General features: G+C 38.1%; 1 protein-coding gene across 1 annotated transcript in view; it reads left to right on the top strand.

Moving 5' to 3' along the window:
* COL4A5 (collagen type IV alpha 5 chain) overlaps positions 1–20,198 on the top strand; it is a 258,495-nt gene that overhangs the window by 123,007 nt on the left and 115,290 nt on the right. The window lies entirely within an intron of this gene.

Here is a 20,198-nt window from a genome sequence, read left to right on the forward strand (position 1 = left end):
ACTAAAGGTGTTTAAAAGTCCTGGAGTAAAGAAACCTATTTGTTTGTTTTGCAGTGCTGTATTTCCAAGCTCTATTTAACCATTTAACCCACTTTCCTTCCTTCTAACAGAACACCTATTAATAATAATTGAAGAGTGTTATACAGAACCTTATTTGAATAACATTAGCTTGAGGGGAGTAGTTTTATAGTAAAGCTACTTTCTGTAGCAGTAAAAAGACCAAGAGGGATTCATTTCTGATATTAGCAGAATGACTTTTATCAGATTAACTCTCCTTAAGATAAGAAGTAAACACTCTGGACAAAATATAACAACTATTTAATAGTACAGGAGAGTGGCCAAAGTAGGAAAAAAGTAGAGAGGAATCTACCTTTTAAAGAAGGGAAGTACAGTGGGCAAGTTTGCACTTATGTGCCTTTTCTCCTGGGTGGGCACTTCAGTCTGCAGGACAAAGGATGGCAAGAACCCAGACAGAAAAACAAAGTCTCAGTGGCTTGAGACGTCAAGGACAGAATTGAGGATGCCAAGATGGCTGGAAAATGATGGGAGATATGCTGGAATGGAGGGAGTCACAGAATGGAGAGCCCAAAAATCTGCTTGTAAATGCAGCCCAAATACTTGGTTGGACCCTGGACTTTATATGTATAGGAGAGGATTCATGCAACCCAGCAAGAAGGAACAACTGGAAGCCTGCAATAAGTGAACATAGACTTAACTGCTGTCCACTGAAAGGAAAACAGAGTTCTAAGTGTTAGTTCAACTGAGTTAGCTATTTCCTAAAATAAAAGTTCAGTACTTTTTAGACAATATAAAAGAATCCAGTATGTGTACATATTAACTACAATGTCCAATGTGCAATTAAAACTTACTAGACATGTGAAGTAACAAGTAAAAGTGACCCATGGTCAAGAAAAAGACCAATCAATGAAAACTAACTCTGAAATAACACAGATGTTAGAATTTTTAGACAAAGTTTTAAAGCAGATAGGATAAATATATTTGTTGATTTAAAGGGAACTCTGCTAATAATGAGTGAACAGATAGAGAATCGCAACAGAGCACTGGAAATTGTGAAATAAAAAGGAGGGAAATCTAGATTTGAAAAGCAAAATATAAGAAAGAACAATTTACCAGGTGGGCTTTTAACAGCAGAATGAAGAACACTGAAGAAAGATGGACAAATAACTTGAGAAATACACATTACCTAAAACTAACTAACTAACTAAATGAAGCAAAATATGACTAGCCCTATATCTACTAAGGAAATTGAATTATCAAACTCTTCCCACACACACATAAAAATTCCAGTCCAGAAGTTTTCACTGATGAATTAAATGAAACATTTATGTAAGAGACAATATCAATCTTGCATAAACTTAGAAAATGGAAGCATTAGGGCTGATGTCCAGCTAATTTTATGAAACAAATATGTCCTAATACCCAAACCAGACAAAGATAAAATTTTAAAAATCATTAAGCTATAGCTCATTAACGTAGATGCAGAAATGAAGAACAGAATTTTAGTAAATCAGATCCAATGGCATATAAAGTGGATAATGTGTTCTTACCAAGTGGGGTTTATGCAAGGAGTGCATGGTTGGTTTAACATTTGAAAATCAAACTTATAATTCACCATATTAAAAGACTAAATACAAATTTTAAACATAAATAAGCCCACCATGTAACTATCTCAGCAGATGCAAAGAAAGCATTTACCAAAATCCATCATGGATTTTTTTTTTTAAGGCAAGGCTTTACTGGGGCCCCTGCTGCAGCAGGGGTAGGGGTGCATCCAGGGATCGGGCCAGGGGGTGGCTTAGGTGTTTTGCCCACCCCTCTGGTGGTGTTGTGTGCAGGGGGCATGCTCAGTACCCTGCTTTTGCTCCAGGCTCTTCAAAAGTGGCAGTTGGGTTTTTTGATCTTTTGTTTCTTTTTGGGTCCAGGATTTGCCCCAACTGCACATGCATGCAGTTATTTTTAGTCCCATATAGTTTCTGTGTTATTTTTAGTCCCATATAGTTTCTTTGTGTTTTGTTGCTCGAGGAGAGGTGTGTCCAGGTGCAAGCATTGCAGCACTGCAGCAAAGGGTCCCAGGTCCCAGCCTGTTTCTGATAAAAACTCTCAGCTAACTAGAAATAATAGAACTGATTTCCTCAGTCTTAAGGAGCATCTACCAAACCACTGTAGCTAAAATTATATTCAGTGGAGAAAGACTACATTGCTTTCTCCTAAGTTCATAACATGTCTGCTCTCACCATTTCTATTCAACATCACCAGTGCAGTAACACAAGAAAAGGAAAAGGAAAAGCATCCAGACTAGAAAGGAAGAGTAAAGCTGTCTCTTTTTTTGTGGATGAACAATACTAAAATACTCCTAAAACTCGTGAGTGCAGAAAGGTCACAGGATAAACATAACCAATAAGATAAGATCAATAAACAAAAATCAGTTATATGTATATATTTTAACAATGAAAATTAGGAAAATGGAATTATAAAAATGCCTTTTGCAAGAGCATCAAAAATTTAAAATACATAGGAGCAAGTCAGTCAAAAATGTGCAAGTCCAGTGCACTGAAAACTACAAAAATATTGTTGAGAGCAATAAAAGAACACCTGAATTAATGTAGGTATATATCATGTTCAGGGATTAGAATACTCTATTACTAAGATGCCAATTCTCTCCAAATTTTTCTACAGATTCAATAAACATTCTTGCTTTTCTTGTAGAAATTAACAAGCTGATTCTAAAATTCAGATAGAAATGCTAATACAGCTTTTTAAAAGAATGAAGCTGGAGTATTTATATTACACAATTCCAAGACTTAGTATAAAACTAGAATAAATGATAGTGTGCTAGTAGTTAAAGGATAGACATATAGATGAATGGAACAGAATAGAGTCCATAACTAGACCCATAGGTGCATGATGAATTGATTTTTTTACAAAAGTGCAAAGGCAAATCAGAGGAGAAAAGATAGTCTTTTCAACAAATAGGACTGGAAGAATTGGATATGCATATGCACAAAAATGAACTTTGACTCATTGCTTGCACTGTTTACAGAAATTAACTCAAAATGGATCATAGACCTAAATATAAAACCTAAATCTATAAAGCCTAAATCTACAAATCTTTTAGAAGAAAACAGGAGAAAATCCTTGTGACCTTGGGTTAGGTATCAATAGATATTGCTTAGATATGACACCAGAAAACATGATCCATAGAAGAAAAGGCTGATAAATTGTATTTCATCAAAATTAAGAACTTATTCTTTTCTGAAGATATTGTTAAGAGAATGAAAAGACAACCTACAGTCTAGGGAAAAATGTTTATGAATCACATATCTGATAAGAATCTTGAAACCAGAATATATAAAGAAATCTTAAAATGAAATAATAAAACAAACATCCCCAAATAAAATTAAATTAGAAACAAATTGGAAAAAGGTTTTAAGACACTTCCCAAAAGAAGATATAGAGATGGCAAATAAACATTTGAAAAGATACTCAACATTATTAATTAGGAAAATGCATAATAAGACCATAATGAGATACTACTATAAACCTATTAGAATGTGTAAATATTAAAGCATAACCATACCAAATATAGACAAGGGTGTGGAGCAACTGGAACTATCATAGATTGCTGGTGCAAATCTAGAATCATGCAAACACTGTGGAAAATAGTTCGGCGGTTTCTTAAAAAGGTAAACATAAACCTGTCATATGACCCTCTCTGTTCCTAGGCATCTACCCATGAGAAATGAAAGCATATGTCTAAACCATACTTGTACATGATGTCATGATAGCTCTATATGTAATAGCCAGAAACAGGAATCAACTCAACTGCTTTTTAACAGGTGGATGAATCAACAAATTATAGTACAGCTCATCCTTGAACAACACAGATTTAAACTGCATGGGTCTACTTGTATGGAGATTTTTTCAATAAATACCTAGTACAGTACTGTACAGTCTGCAGTTGGTTGAATCCACAGATGCAGAACTGCAGATTTGGAGTGCGGACTGTAACGTTATACTCAGATTTTTAACTGTACAGGTGTTGGTGTTCCTGACCTCCCCATGTTGTTCAAGGGTCAAATATATATTTATACAATGGAGTACTACTCAGTGATAAAAAGGAATAAACTATTGACACACCTCTAAATCTCAAGATAATTATGCTGAGTGAAAAGTTAGATAAAAAGGGTATATTCTGTATAATCCCATTTATGTAAAATTCTAGAAAATGCAAATTAATCTATGGTGATAGAAAGCAAATCATTTATTGCCTGGGGGTATGGGTAGAGGTATGAGGAAGATATAAAGGGGGGTAAGGAAAATTTTTTTAATATTTATAATGTTTACTTTAGTACTGTTATTTTTTAAGACTTTATTTTTTTAGAGCAGTTTTAGGTTCACAGAAAAATTGAAGGAGATACAGATTTCCCATATGTGCCCTGCCCACACACATACATACATGCACAGCCTCCCCAACTATCACCATCCCCCACCAGAGTGGTACATTTGTTACAGCTGATGAACCTACATTGATATGTCATTATCATCCAAAGTTTATAGTTTACCTCAGAGTTTACTCTTGGTGTTATACCTTCTGTGGGTTTGGACAAATGTATAATGACATGTATCCATCATTATATTATCATACAGAGTATTTTCACTGCCCTAAGAAAACTCTGTGCTCCACCTATTCATCTCCTCCACCTGTACCCCTTGGAAGCCACTGATCTTTTTACTGTCTGCATAATTTTGTCTTTTCCAGAATGTCATATAGTTAGAATCACATGGTATGCAGACTTTTCAGATTAGCTTCTTTCACTTAGTAATATGCATTTAAACTTCCTTCATGTCTTTTCATGGTTTGATAGCTTGTTTCTTTCTAGACTGAATAATATTCCATTGTCTGGATGCACCACACTTTATTCACCTACTGAAAGACATCTTGGTTGCTTCCAAGTTTGGCAATTATGAATAAAGGTGCTATAAACATCTGCATGCAGGTTTTTGTGTGGACATAAATTTTCAGCTCCTTTGGGTAAATACCAAGGAATGTGATTTCTGGATCATATGTTAAAAGTATGTTTAGTTTTGTAAGAAACTGCCAAAGTGTCTTCCAAAGTGGCTGTACCATTTTGCATTCCACCAACAGTGAATGAGAGTTCCTGTTGCTCCACATCCTTTTCAGCATTTGGTATTGTCAGTATCCTGGATTTTTGCCATTTTAATGGGTGTGTAGAGGCATTTTTTAATGTGCATTTCCCTGATGACATATGATGTGGAGCATTTTTTCATATGCTTATTTGCCATCTGTATATCTCTTTCGGTGAGGTGTCTGTTAAAGTCTTTGGCCCATTCCTTTTTTTTTTTTTTTTTCATTTTATTTATCTTTGGCTGTGTTGGGTCTTCGTTGCTGCACACAGGCTTTCTCTAGTTGCGGCAAGCGGGGGCTACTCTTTGTTGCAGTGCACGGGCTTCTCATTGCGGTGGCTTTTCTTGTTGCAAAGCACGGGCTCTAGGCACGTGGGCTTCAGTAGTTGTAGCACGTGGGCTCAGTAGTTGTGGCTTGCGGGCTCTAGAGTGCAGGCTCAGTAGTTGTGGCACACGGGCTTAGTTGCTCCATGGCATGTGGGATCTTCCCGGACCAGGGATCAAACCCGTGTCCCCTGCATTGGCAGGTGGATTCTTAACCACTGTGCCACCAGGGAAGTCCTCTTTGGCCCATTCTTAAATCAGGTTATTTGTTTTCTTATTGTTGAGTTTTAAGAGTTCTTTGTCTATTTTGGATAACAGTCCTTTGTCAGATGTGTCTTTTGAAAATATTTTCTCCCAGTCTGTGACTTGTCTTCTCATGCTCTTGACATTGTCTTTTGCAGAGCAGAAGTTTTTGATTTTCATGAAGTCCAGCTTATCAATTATTTCTTTTGTGGACTGTGCCTTTGTTGTGGTATCTAAAAATTCATCACCATACCCAAGGTCATCTAGGTTTTCTCCCATGTTATTTTCTAGGAGTTTTATGGTTTTGTGTTTTACGTTTAGGTTTCTGATCCATTTTGAGTTAATTTTTGTGAAGGTGTAAGGTCTGTGTCTAGAATCTTTTTTTTTTTTTTTTGGCATGGAATGTCCAGTTGTTCTAGCACCGTTTGTTGAAAAAACAAGGAAATTTTTGTGAGTGATGGATATGTTCATTATTTTGATTGTCACATATGTGACAAAAATGTTCAAATTGTATACTTTAAATAAGTGAAATTTATTGTATGTTAATTTTACTTCAATAAAACTGCTTTTTAAAAATAAGTTTAACACGGTTATAATAAAGTATGTACATTCTGCCAAAAGACTGTGTCCAAGTGCATACTGCTAAAAACAAACAAAATTCACCAGACTCCTGATGAGAACAAGAAATTAATCAGTTGACAACCTGAAATTCATGTCACAGTCAAATATTATCTAAACAAAGTGTGCCCCTCTACCAGTTGCATCAGCATTTACTGAGAGCTTGTTAGAAATGCAGATTCTTAGGCTCCATAGCAGACCTACTAAATCTAACTCTGGGGGGGTGGGGCCAGGTAATCTTGTTTTAACAAGCTGTCCAAGTGGTTCTGATGCAAGCTAAAGTTTGAGATTCTCTGACCTAGATTATCTCCATTTTGACGGTTGCCAAAGATCCATATTCTTGTTCTAATTACATCAAATATTTCTTTGTGCTATATAATTACAAAAACAAAATAGAAATTACATAAAAAAGAGGACACAATTGCACATAATTTATATAATTATAAAACCATTATAATTGCATTACCTAATTAAATTACTGTTTCCATTTGTCCACTAAGGGTATTGCCTTGCCCATATGCTTGTATAATTTTTACATTTTTACAATATTATAATCCAAAATAATTTTAATTATAATTGTCGTTCTAACAGTTTGTCCTAATTTTTATTTTTCCTATCAGAAATTCAATATTTTTCCTGTTAATTTTGTATCTGCCTTGAGAAACTATTCTTTTTTTTAAAATTTAAATCTGAGATTTTATTTACTAAAGAAAATATGAATTTCATGGAATTCATTTAGAAAGCATAGAATTAAGAGGTTACAATACTTTTCTTCAAACCCTTCATTTTGTATGTGAAAGAAGAGAGTTTAAGGACGTAAGTATTTTTTGGGATTTCTGACCTTTCTTGGTTGTGCTTTTGGTCCAAACTTATCATGTCAATAGCTAATCAATTTTCCTGAAGTAAAGTATCTTGCACTTGTCTCAGGTTTACCAGCTGTAGGTCACTTTTTTCTTCTAATTTTTACACTTCCCTTTAGTACAAATTCTATAGTGAACCAAGCCCCTACCAGTTTCACTGATGTAAATTCTGTTAACACATCCTCAATACTAGGAGGTTCAAGAAAGGTTTGTAATTCATGCCCACAAATCAGCCTGTCAGCTGAAGTTATTGTGTGACATGTGCCTTATTTTATGAGAAACTATTCTTAAAATATTTTTTTATTCCCATGATTGTATAACTTTCTTATTGTGATTATAAAGTGCCCTTCCTGTAAAACTGTAACATTTTTATGTGTACCTCTTACTCACAAACTAGGTTCTACATCTAAGTAAATCAGTCTGTTATCCTTCTTTTTAACACTAGTTTGTGATATATAAGCCAACTTTATCACAAAAAAGTCATCTTTTGTATAATTTCTCCTAAACCTACCTCTTTTTTTTTTTTTTTTTTAACATCTTTATTGAAGTATAATTGCTTTACAATGGTGTGCTAGCTTCTGCTTTACAACAAAGTGAATCAGTTACACATATACATATGTTGCCATATCTCTTCCCTCTTGCATCTCCCTCCCTCCCACCCTCCCTATCCCACCCCTCTAGGTGGTCACAAAGCACCGAGCCGATCTCCCTGTGCTATGCGGCTGCTTCCCACCAGCTATCTATCTTACATTTGGTAGTGTATATATGTCCATGACACTCTCTCACCTTGTCACCCCTCCCCCTCCCCATATCCTCAAGTCCATTCTCTAGTAGGTCTGTGTCTTTATTCCCATCTTGCCACTAGGTTCTTCATGACCTCTTTTTTTTTTTTTCCCCTTAGATTCCATATATATGTGTTAGCATACTGTATTTGTTTTTCTCTTTCTGACTTACTTCACTCTGTATGACAGACTCTAACTCCATCCACCTCATTACAAACACCTCCATTTCATTTCTTTTTATGGCTGAGTAATATTCCATTGTATATATGTGCCACATCTTCTTTATCCATTCATCCGATGATGGACACCTAGGTTGCTTCCATGTCCTGGCTATTGTAAACAGAGCTGCAATGAATATTTTGGTACATGACTCTTTCTGAATTCTGGTTTTCTCAGGGTATATGCCCAGTAGTGGGATTGCTGGGTCATATGGTAGTTCTATTTTTAGTTTTTTAAGGAACCTCCATACTGTTCTCCATAGTGGCTGTATCAATTTACATTCCCACCAACAGTGCAAGAGTGTTCCCTTTTCTCCACACCCTCTCCAGCATTTATTGTTTCTAGATTTTTTGATGATGGCCATTCTGACCGGTGTGAGATGATACCTCATTGTAGTTTTGATTTGCATTTCTCTAATGATTAATGATGTTGAGCATTCTTTCATGTGTCTGTTGGCAATCTGTATCTCTTCTTTGGAGAAATGTCTATTTAGGTCTTCTGCCCATTTTTGGATTGGGTTGTTTGTTTTTTTGTTATTGAGCTGCATGAGCTGCTTGTAAATCTTGGAGATTAATCCTTTGTCCGTTGCTTCATTTGCAAATATTTTCTCCCATTCTGAGGGTTGTCTTTTGGTCTTGTTTATGGTTTCCTTTGCTGTGCAAAAGCTTTTAAGTTTCATTAGGTCCCATTTGTTTATTTGTGTTTTTATTTCCATTTCTCTAGGACCTGGGTCAAAAAGGATCTTGCTGTGACTTATGTCATACAGTGTTCTGCCTATGTTTTCCTCTAAGAGTTTGATAGTGTCTGGCCTTACACTTAGGTCTTTAATCGATTTTGAGTTTATTTTTGTGTATGGTGTTAGGGAGTGTTCTAATTTCATACTTTTATATGTACCTGTCCAATTTTCCCAGCACCACTTATTGAAGAGGCTGTCTTTTCTCCACTGTATATGCTTGCCTCCTTTATCAAAGATAAGGTGACCATATGTGCGTGGGCTTATCTCTGGGCTTTCTATCCTGTTCCATTGATCTATATTTCTGTTTTTGTGCCAGTACCAAACTGTCTTGATTACTGTAGCTTTGTAATATAGTCTGAAGTCAGGGAGCCTGATTCCTCCAGCTCCATTTTTCGTTCTCAAGATTGCTTTGGCTATTCGGGGTCTTTTGTGTTTCCATACAAATTGTGAAATTTTTTGTTCTAGTTCTGTGAAAAATGCCAGTGGTAGTTTGATAGGGATTGCATTGAATCTGTAGATTGCTTTGGGTAGCAGAGTCATTTTCACAATGTTTATTCTTCCTTTTTTTTTTTTTTTTTTTTTTTAAACATCTTTATTGAAGTATAATTGCTTTACAATGGTGTGCTAGCTTCTGCTTTACAACAAAGTGAATCAGTTACACATATGCATATGTTGCCATATCTCTTCCCTCTTGCATCTCCCTCCCTCCCACCCTCCCTATCCCACCCCTCTAGGTGGTCACAAAGCACCGAGCTGATCTCCCTGTGCTATGCGGCTGCTTCCCACTAGTTATCTATTTTACATTTGGTAGTGTATATATGTCCATGACACTCTCTCACCCTGTCACATCTCACCCCTCCCCCTCCCCATATCCTCAAGTCCATTCTCTAGTAGGTCTGTGTCTTTATTCCCATCTTGCCACTAGGTTCTTCATGACCTCTTTTTTTTTTTTTTTTCCCCTTAGATTCCATATATATGTGTTAGCGTACTGTATTTGTTTTTCTCTTTCTGACTTACTTCACTCTGTATGACAGACTCTAACTCCATCCACCTCATTACAAACACCTCCATTTCATTTCTTTTTATGGCTGAGTAATATTCCATTGTATATATGTGCCACATCTTCTTTATCCATTCATCCGATGATGGACACCTAGGTTGCTTCCATGTCCTGGCTATTGTAAACAGAGCTGCAATGAATATTTTGGTACATGACTCTTTCTGAATTCTGGTTTTCTCAGGGTATATGCCCAGTAGTGGGATTGCTGGGTCATATGGTAGTTCTATTTTTAGTTTTTTAAGGAACCTCCATACTGTTCTCCATAGTGGCTGTATCAATTTACATTCCCACCAATAGTGCAAGAGTGTTCCCTTTTCTCCACACCCTCTCCAGCATTTATTGTTTCTAGATTTTTTGATGATGGCCATTCTGACCGGTGTGAGATGATACCTCATTGTAGTTTTGATTTGCATTTCTCTAATGATTAATGATGTTGAGCATTCTTTCATGTGTCTGTTGGCAATCTGTATCTCTTCTTTGGAGAAATGTCTATTTAGGTCTTCTGCCCATTTTTGGATTGGGTTGTTTGTTTTTTTGTTATTGAGCTGCATGAGCTGCTTGTAAATCTTGGAGATTAATCCTTTGTCCGTTGCTTCATTTGCAAATATTTTCTCCCATTCTGAGGGTTGTCTTTTGGTCTTGTTTATGGTTTCCTTTGCTGTGCAAAAGCTTTTAAGTTTCATTAGGTCCCATTTGTTTATTTGTGTTTTTATTTCCATTTCTCTAGGACCTGGGTCAAAAAGGATCTTGCTGTGACTTATGTCATACAGTGTTCTGCCTATGTTTTCCTCTAAGAGTTTGATAGTGTCTGGCCTTACACTTAGGTCTTTAATCGATTTTGAGTTTATTTTTGTGTATGGTGTTAGGGAGTGTTCTAATTTCATACTTTTACATGTACCTGTCCAATTTTCCCAGCACCACTTATTGAAGAGGCTGTCTTTTCTCCACTGTATATGCTTGCCTCCTTTATCAAAGATAAGGTGACCATATGTGCGTGGGCTTATCTCTGGGCTTTCTATCCTGTTCCATTGATCTATATTTCTGTTTTTGTGCCAGTACCAAACTGTCTTGATTACTGTAGCTTTGTAATATAGTCTGAAGTCAGGGAGCCTGATTCCTCCAGCTCCATTTTTCGTTCTCAAGATTGCTTTGGCTATTCGGGGTCTTTTGTGTTTCCATACAAATTGTGAAATTTTTTGTTCTAGTTCTGTGAAAAATGCCAGTGGTAGTTTGATAGGGATTGCATTGAATCTGTAGATTGCTTTGGGTAGCAGAGTCATTTTCACAATGTTTATTCTTCCAATCCAAGAACATGGTATATCTCTCCATCTATTTGTATCATCTTTAATTTCTTTCATCAGTGTCCTATAATTTTCTGCATACAGGTCTTTTGTCTCCTTAGGTAGGTTTATTCCTAGGTATTTTATTCTTTTTGTTGCAATGGTAAACGGGAGTGTTTTCTTAATTTCACTTTCAGATTTTTCATCATTAGTATACAGGAATGCAAGAGATTTCTGTGCATTAATTTTGTATCCTGCTACTTTACCAAATTCATTGATTAGCTCTAGTAGTTTTCTGGTAGCATCTTTTGGATTCTCTATGTATAGTATCATGTCATCTGCAAACAGTGACAGCTTTACTTCTTCTTTTCCGATTTGGATTCCTTTTATTTCTTTTTCGTCTCTGATTGCTGTGGCTAACACTTCCAAAACTATGTTGAATAATAGTGGTGAGAGTGGGCAACCTTGTCTTGTTCCTGATCTTAGTGGAAATGGTTTCAGTTTTTCACCATTGAGGACAATGTTGGCTGTGGGTTTGTCATATACGGCCTTTATTATGTTGAGGAAAGTTCCCTCTATGCCTACTTTCTGCAGGACTTTTATCATAAATGGGTGTTGAATTTTGTCGAAAGCTTTCTCTGCATCTATTGAGATGATCATATGGTTTTTCTCCTTCAATTTGTTAATATGATGTATCACGTTGATTGATTTGCGTATATTGAAGAATCCTTGCATTCCTGGAATAAACCCCACTTGATCATGGTGTATGATCCTTTTAATGTGCTGTTGGATTCTGTTTGCTAGTATTTTGTTGAGGATTTTTGCATCTATGTTCATCAGTGATATTGGCCTGTAGTTTTCTTTCTTTGTGACATCTTTGCCTGGTTTTGGTATCAGGGTGATGGTGGCCTCGTAGAATGAGTTGGGGAGTGTTCCTCCCTCTGCAATATTTTGGAAGAGTTTGAGAAGGATAGGTGTTAGCTCTTCTCTAAATGTTTGATAGAATTCGCCTGTGAAGCCATCTGGTCCTGGGCTTTTGTGTGTTGGAAGATTCTTAATCACAGTTTCAATTTCAGTGCTTGTGATTGGTCTGTTCATATTTTCTATTTCTTCCTGGTTCAGTCTCGGCAGGTTGTGCATTTCTAAGAATCTGTCCATTTCTTCCAGGTTGTCCATTTTATTAGCATAGAGTTGCTTGTAGTAATCTCTTATGATCGTTTGTATTTCTGCAGTGTCAGTGGTTACTTCTCCTTTTTCATTTCTAATTCTATTAATTTGAGTCTTCTCCTTTTTTCTCTTGATGAGTCTGGCTAATGGTTTATCAATTTTGTTTATCTTCTCAAAGAACCAGCTTTTAGTTTCATTGATTTTTGCTATTGTTTCCTTCATTTCTTTTTCATTTATTTCTGATCTGATCTTTATGATTTCTTTCCTTCTGCTAGCTTTGGGGTTTTTTTGTTCTTCTTTCTCTAATTGCTTTAGGTGCAAGGTTAGGTTGTTTATTCGAGATGTTTCCTGTTTCTTGATGTAGGCTTGTATTGCTATAAACTTCCCTCTTAGAACTGCTTTTGCTGCATCCCATAGGTTTTGGATCGTCGTGTCTCCATTGTCATTTGTTTCTAGGTATTTTTTGATTTCCCCTTTGATTTCTTCAGTGATCACTTCGTTATTAAGTAGTGTATTGTGTAGCCTCCATGTGTTTGTATTTTTTACAGATCTTTTCCTGTAATTGATATCTAGTCTCATAGCGTTGTGGTCGGAAAAGATACTTGATACGATTTCAATTTTTTTAAATTTACCAAGGCTTGATTTGTGACCCAAGATATGATCTATCCTGGAGAATGTTCCATGAGCACTTGAGAAAAATGTGTATTCTGTTGTTTTTGGGTGGAATGTCCTATAAATATCAATTAAGTCCATCTTGTTTAATGTATCATTTAAAGCTTGTGTTTCCTTATTTATTTTCATTTTGGATGATCTGTCCATTGGTGAAAGTGGGGTGTTAAAGTCCCCTACTATGATTGTGTTACTGTCGATTTCCCCTTTTATGGCTGTTAGTATTTGCCTTATGTATTGAGGTGCTCCTATGTTGGGTGCATAAATATTTACAATTGTTATACCTTCCTCTTGGATCGATCCCTTGATCATTATATAGTGTCCTTCTTTGTCTCTTGTAATTGTCTTTATTTTAAAGTCTATTTTGTCTGATATGAGAATTGCTACTCCAGCTTTCTTTTGATTTCCATTTGCATGGAATATCTTTTTCCATCCCCTCACTTTCAGTCTGTATGTGTCTCTGGGTCTGAAGTGGGTCTCTTGTAGACAGCATATATATGGGTCTTGTTTTTGTATCCATTCAGCCAGTCTGTGTCTTTTGGTGGGAGCATTTAATCCATTTACATTTAAGGTAATTATCGATATGTATGTTCCTATTCCCATTTTCTTAAATGTTTTGGGTTTGTTATTGTAGGTGTTTTCCTTCTCTTGTGTTTCTTGCCTAGAGAAGTTCCTTTAGCATTTGTTGTAAAGCTGGTTTGGTGGTGCTGAACTCTCTCAGCTTTTGCTTGTCTGTAAAGGTTTTAATTTCTCCATCAAATCTGAATGAGATCCTTGCTGGGTAGAGTAATCTTGGTTGTAGGTTTTTCTCCTTCATCACTTTAAGTATATCCTGCCACTCCCTTCTGGCTTGCAGCGTTTCTGCTGAAAGATCAGCTGTTAACCTTATGGGGATGCCCTTGTGTGTTATCTGTTGTTTTTCCCTTGCTGCTTTTAATATGTTTTCTTTATATTTAATTTTTGATAGTTTGATTAATATGTGTCTTGGTGTGTTTCTCCTTGGATTTATCCTGTATGGGACTCTCTGTGCTTCCAGGACTTGATTAACTATTTCCTTTCCCATATTAGGGAAGTTTTCAACTATAATCTCTTCAAATATTTTCTCAGTCCCTTTCTTTTTCTCTTCTTCTTCTGGGACCCCTATAATTCGAATGTTGGTGCGTTTAATGTTGTCCCAGAGGTCTCTGAGACTGTCCTCAGTTCTTTTCATTCTTTTTTCTTTTTTCTGGTCTGCAGTAGTTATTTCCACCATTTTATCTTCCAGGTCACTTATCCGTTCTTCTGCCTCAGTTATTCTGCTATTGATCCCATCTAGAGTATTTTTAATTTCATTTATTGTGCTTGTCATCGTTTCTTGGTTCCTCTTTAGTTCTTCTACGTCCTTGTTAAATGTTTCTTGCATTTTGTCTATTCTATTTCCAAGACTTTGGATCATCCTTACTATCATTATTCTGAATTCTTTTTCAGGTAGACTATCTATTTCCTCTTCATTTGTTAGGTCTGGTGTGTTTTGACCCTGCTCCTTCATCTGCTGTGTGTTTTTCTGTCTTCTCATTTTGCTTATCTTACTGTGTTTGGGGTCTCCTTTTCACAGGCTGCAGGTTCGTAGTTCCCGTTGTTTTTGGTATCTGTCCCCAGTGGCTAAGGTTGGTTCAGTGGGTTGTGTAGGTTTCCTGGTGGAGGGAACTAGTGCCTGTGTTCTGGTGGATGAGGCTGGATGTTGTCTTTCTGGTGGGTTCGTCCACGTCTGGTGGTGTGTTTTGGGGTGTCTGTGGCCTTATTATGATTTTAGGCAGCCTCTCTGTTAATGGATGGGGCTGTGTTCCTGTCTTGCTAGTTGTTTGGCATAGGGTGTCCAGCACTGTAGCTTGCTGGTCGTTGAGTGAAGCTGGGTCTTGATGTTGAGATGGAGATCTGTGAGAGATTTTCACCGTTTGGTATTACGTGGAGCTGGGAGGTCTCTTGTGGACCAGTGTCCTGAAGTTGGCTCTCCCACCTCAGAGGCACAGCCCTGATGCCTGGCTGGAGCACCAAGAGCCTTTCATCCACACGGCTCAGAATAAAAGGGAGAAAAAATGGAAAGAAAGAAAAAAAGAGGATAAAATAAAATAAAATAAAGCAATTATAATAAAAAATAAGAAAGAAAAATTATTAAGAGTAAATTTATTAAGAAAAAAAAAATTTTTTTTAATTTTTAAAAATAGATTTATTAATTTTTTATACTAAAAATAAGAAAAAAATTATTTAGAAAAAATTTATTAAGAGAAAAAATTTTTTAATTTTTTAAAATAAAAAATATGAAAAAACTTATTAAAAATTTTTTTAAAAATAGAAAATAAGGAAAAAATTATTAAGAAAACATTTATTAGGGAAAAAAAAAATTTTTAAGCCAAAAAAAAAAAAAAAAAAAAAAAACGGACGGACCTAACCCTAGGACTAACGGTGAGAGCAAAGCTATACAGACAAAATCTCACCCAGAAGCATACACATCTACACTCACAAAAAAAAGGAAAAGGGGAAAAGTTAATATATCCTGCTCCCAAAGTCCATCTCCTAAATTTGGGATGATTCGTTGTCTATTCAGGTATTCAACAGTTGCAGGCACATCAAGTTGTTTGTGGAGCTTTAATCCGCTGCTTCTGAGGCTGCTGGGAGAGATTTCCCTTTCTCTTCTTTGTTCGTACAGCTCCCGGGGTTCAGCTTTGGATTTGGACCCGCCTCTGCATGTAGGTCCCCTGAGGGCGTCTGTTCCCCGCCCAGACAGAACGGGGTTAAAGGAGCAGCTGATTCGGGGGCTCTGGCTCAGTCAGGCGGGGGGGAGGGAGCGGTACGGAGGAGGCGGGGCGAGCCCGCGGCGGCAGAAGCCGGCGTGACGTTGCAGCAGCCTGAGGCGCGCCGTGCGCTCTCCCGGGGAAGTTGTCCCCGGATTACGGGAGCCTGGCCGTGGCGGGCTGCACAGGCTCCCGGGAGGGGCGGTGTGGAGAATGACCTGTGCTTGCCCACAGGCTGTTTGGTGGCGGCAGCAGCAGCCTTAGCGTCTCATGCCCGTCTCTGGGGTCCGCGCTGATAGCCGCGGCTCTCGCCCGTCTCTGGAGTTCGTTTAAGTGGCGCTCTGAATCCCCTCTCCTTGCACGCCGCGAAACAAAGAGGCAAGAAAAAGTCTCCTGCCTCTTCGGCAGCTGCAGACTTTTTCTCGTGCACCCTCCCGGCTAGTTGTGGTGCGCTAGACCCTTCAGGCTGTGTTCACGCAGCCAACCCCAGTCCTCTCCCTGGGATCCGACCGAAGCCCGCGCCTCAGCTCCCAGCCCCCGCCCGCCCTGGCGGGTGAGCAGACAAGCCTCTCGGGCTGGTGAGTGCTGCTCGGCGCCGAGCCTCTGTGCGGGAATCTCTCCGTTTTTCCCTCTGCGTCCCTGTTGCTGTGGGATCCGCGCTGATAGCCGCGGCTCGCGCCCGTCTCTGGAGCTCGTTTAGGCGGCGCTCTGAATCCCCTCTCCTTGCGCGCCGCGAAACAAAGAGGCAAGAAAAATTCTCTTGCCTCTTTGGCAGCTGCAGTCTTTTTCCCGGACTCCCTCCCGGCTAGCACCGAAGCCCGAGCCCCAGCTCCCAGGCCCCGCCCGCCCCGGCGGCTGAGCAGACAAGCCTCTCAGGCTGGTGAGTGCTGGTCGGCACCGCTCCTCTGTGCGGGAATCTCTCCGCTTTGCCCTCCGCACCAATGTGGCTGCGCTCTCCTCCGTGGCTCCGAAGCTTCCCCCCTCTGCTACCCGCAGTCTCTGCCCACGAAGGGGCTTCCTAGTGTGTGGAAACCTTTCCTCCTTCACAGCTCCCTCCCACTGGTGCAGGTCCCGTCCCTATTCTTTTGTCTCTGTTATTTCTTTTTTCTTTTGCCCTACCCAAGTACGTGGGGATTTTCTTGCCTTTTGGGAGGTCTGACGTCTTCTGCCAGCGTTCAGTGGGTGTTCTGTAGGAGCAGTTCCACGTGTAGATGTATTTCTCATGTATCTGTGGGGAGGAAGGTGATCTCCGCGTCTTACTCTTCCGCCATCTTGCCCCGCCCCCTCCTAAACCTACCTCTTATTTTTTTCTGAATTTTTGAAGAAAGCATGTGCCATAAATTTTATATAATCCATTAAGGAAGTTCATTCATTGGATGGATATTTTCTGAGTATTTGTCCTGTTGGGCACTAAGAATACAATGATGAGGATAACATAATTGATTTGATGAAGGAGTAATGGAGAGAGTGGAGTCAAGATTATTATAAATTTCTGGCTGAGGTAGCTGGGTTGTGTTATTTCCTGAAATAGGTAAGATGGTAGAAAGATAATGAATTCAGTGTCATTTATATTAAGTTTGCTTTTGGAAAAATTATTCAACTTTTCTTTGCCTTAATTGTTCATCTGTAAAATGGAGATAATAATAGTATTTACCTAATATTGTCACTGGGATGATTAAATAAGATAAAACACAGAAAGAGTTTAGAATGAACTCTGGCACATAGAAAGCACTCAATGCATGTTTGCTATTATTACTGTTGAATGTTAGGTGCCTGTGTGATATTCAAGTGGAGATGTTTAAGATGGTTGGCCTGTGAGCCCAGTTTTTAGGGAAAATGTGTTGATGTTTGAGATTTCCCAGGAAAGAGTGAGAAAGGGTCAAAAAAGGGCATCCAGAGTAATACCAATATTTAAAGGACAGGCAGGGAGAGAAGAATATTATTCCATAAAGAAAAATAAGACTGATTTTTTATTCAAATATGGGCAGGCAGCATAAACCAGGTTTTTTTTTAAAGTTTGACCTTCAGAAATAGATGTACTACATCATTTTCTATGTTAGTGAGTGTTAGCAAATTACAGTAAAATCTAGGTAGCTGTAAGGATTAAATAATTGCCTGACAACCAGTAGCAAAGGGTAGGCACATAACAAATGTCAGCCTTCCCTACCATCTGTATTAGGAATTAGGTAGAGGACCCTCCTGGCACCCTCTCCTCATGGAAGCCTTCTGTACTTTCTACTGCAGGAAACTTTCTACCTTTCAAAGGCTGGGGATTGCTATTGCAATTCTTTTTGCTACTTTCCAGTAATTGCCCTTCTATCTTCCGTGGTATAATATTGCTCTGTCAGCTAGATAGGACTACAACATCGTTTGACTATAGTGTGAGATTTCAGGACAAGTATCTGGTATAGGTATATGGTTTTTATTAATACCAACACGGTTAAGCTTTTTAGCACTCTCTACTTTCAGTTTCTAGTGTATTCCTCTCGTATCTATAGCCTGGGTAGCAGTTTTGCTTCTGAGAAAATATAGCTCTCTTCAAGCATTATCCTCAAGTTTTGGCAGAGATATGCTCTAAATACTAGCGGAGATCCCAAAACGTAGCTGTGTTTTCCACTTATGGAAATCTACTCGAACTAGATAGTTTTTTTCCTTCTGGCTTCCTTTCTGACTGGCACTTGTGGTCAGATTTCTACTACCCGCTCTGCCAGTATGGGCTATGTAATGATTTGAGCCAATCCAGCTCTAAAATTTTTGAATCTTTTATTTTTCCTCTCTTGCTCTATTTCCTTCAAAATAATGGCATTGAGATTGATGGATACTAAATTATCATAATTCTATGAGTAATTAAAACAATAAAGAGATATATTTATAGAAAATAGAAAATGCTGCAATATGTCAGTAATAGTTATTGTCAAAGCTACAGGAATGTTTAGGCCTACCTTTAACTGGCTAACATTTGCTTCATTGGCTTTGAAGTAATAAGTGAAAACTGACCAGAAGTAGCCTTTTCAAAGTACTTATATTTATTGTAGGATGCTTCAACGTAAGAAGTTATTCGATACAAGATCATCTAAGCTATCTAAGCTAAACTTAGTATTTACCCCCTGTTGCCACACACACAGAGACACACACAGATACACACACATACTGGGGTTATGAATGAAAGTCTATTGTACCTTAACCTCCAAGGGTAAGTGCTTCTAATGGCCCATTAGTCAGTTGCCTTGTAGATATGGATGCTTTCTTTTCCTCAGGTGCTGCCTAGGCTGTCACTGTGGATAGGATCTGGGGAGAAGAGGGTTCCCAGAACAAAGTCCAGAGCCTCTGGCCAGAGAGTCCACCTTCAAGCCTTAGGAAAGTAGAGGAACTGCTTGCAGCACTGCAGTTGGAAGCACATGCCATGGGGCTGTGAGCCCTTAGGGTTCTTAAACTTAATAGTGGTGAATTTGCTTTCTGTGACTGGATCCCCTAGAGATGTTAGGGTTCACACTCTTAATATAATTGACTGTATGCAAGTTAACTAACCCTAATGTGTCTACCTAATGGTATATTAGTATACATGGTCGCCCTGCAACACCCACCTATCTGGTTGTATAGATAGGCACATCAGGCAGCCTTTCCTGATAGATGCTGATAAGATGTAGACCTAGTAGACCCTCACTAGTAGGTAGACAGCCCTCCTGTGCTGGTGTTGATAAGTGCTGTGGTCACAACTGGGACTTGAGTCACAATTACTGGTGGTTTTTTCTTTTTCTCTACAACAAACATTTATTCCTTTTTGTATTGATTTTACAATCAGAGAAAAATATAAAAATTTTGATGTTATAGAGCCTTTTTCTAGCTAACTCATCACTAATCAGCAAATGAATTTCCATTCTGAATAATCCTGCAACTCTGTACTCCACAGCAAACCTGAAATCTTCTCTGATGTTTTCCTTTTACCCTTCTTCATCCCTGCACCATACTTATTTCATGTAACTCCTTCATTCCTGGTTTCCTGGATTTATTGCCATCTTCCCTGTTAAATTCTTGATGTCAGTATGTTTAAACTTCACTTCATCTCTGATAAGCTTTTTACTTTTACGAGAAAGCAAGAGATTACATTACCAAATATGATATAAATTCAGAGTGGTTTGTGTTTTTCCACTCATATCTTACAGGTTTCTCCATGTTAGTGGATACTCTGAACTTAGCATAATTAAATTAATTTAATCTTCTCTAGATAGTCATTTGATGTTTTTGAATCTCAACCATGTTTGTGCTTGAAAATTCACAAATGACTTTATCTTTCATTCTTGTT

This window comes from Eubalaena glacialis, chromosome X (genome assembly GCF_028564815.1).
Source record: "Eubalaena glacialis isolate mEubGla1 chromosome X, mEubGla1.1.hap2.+ XY, whole genome shotgun sequence".
Classification (NCBI taxonomy): Eukaryota; Metazoa; Chordata; class Mammalia; order Artiodactyla; family Balaenidae; genus Eubalaena; species Eubalaena glacialis.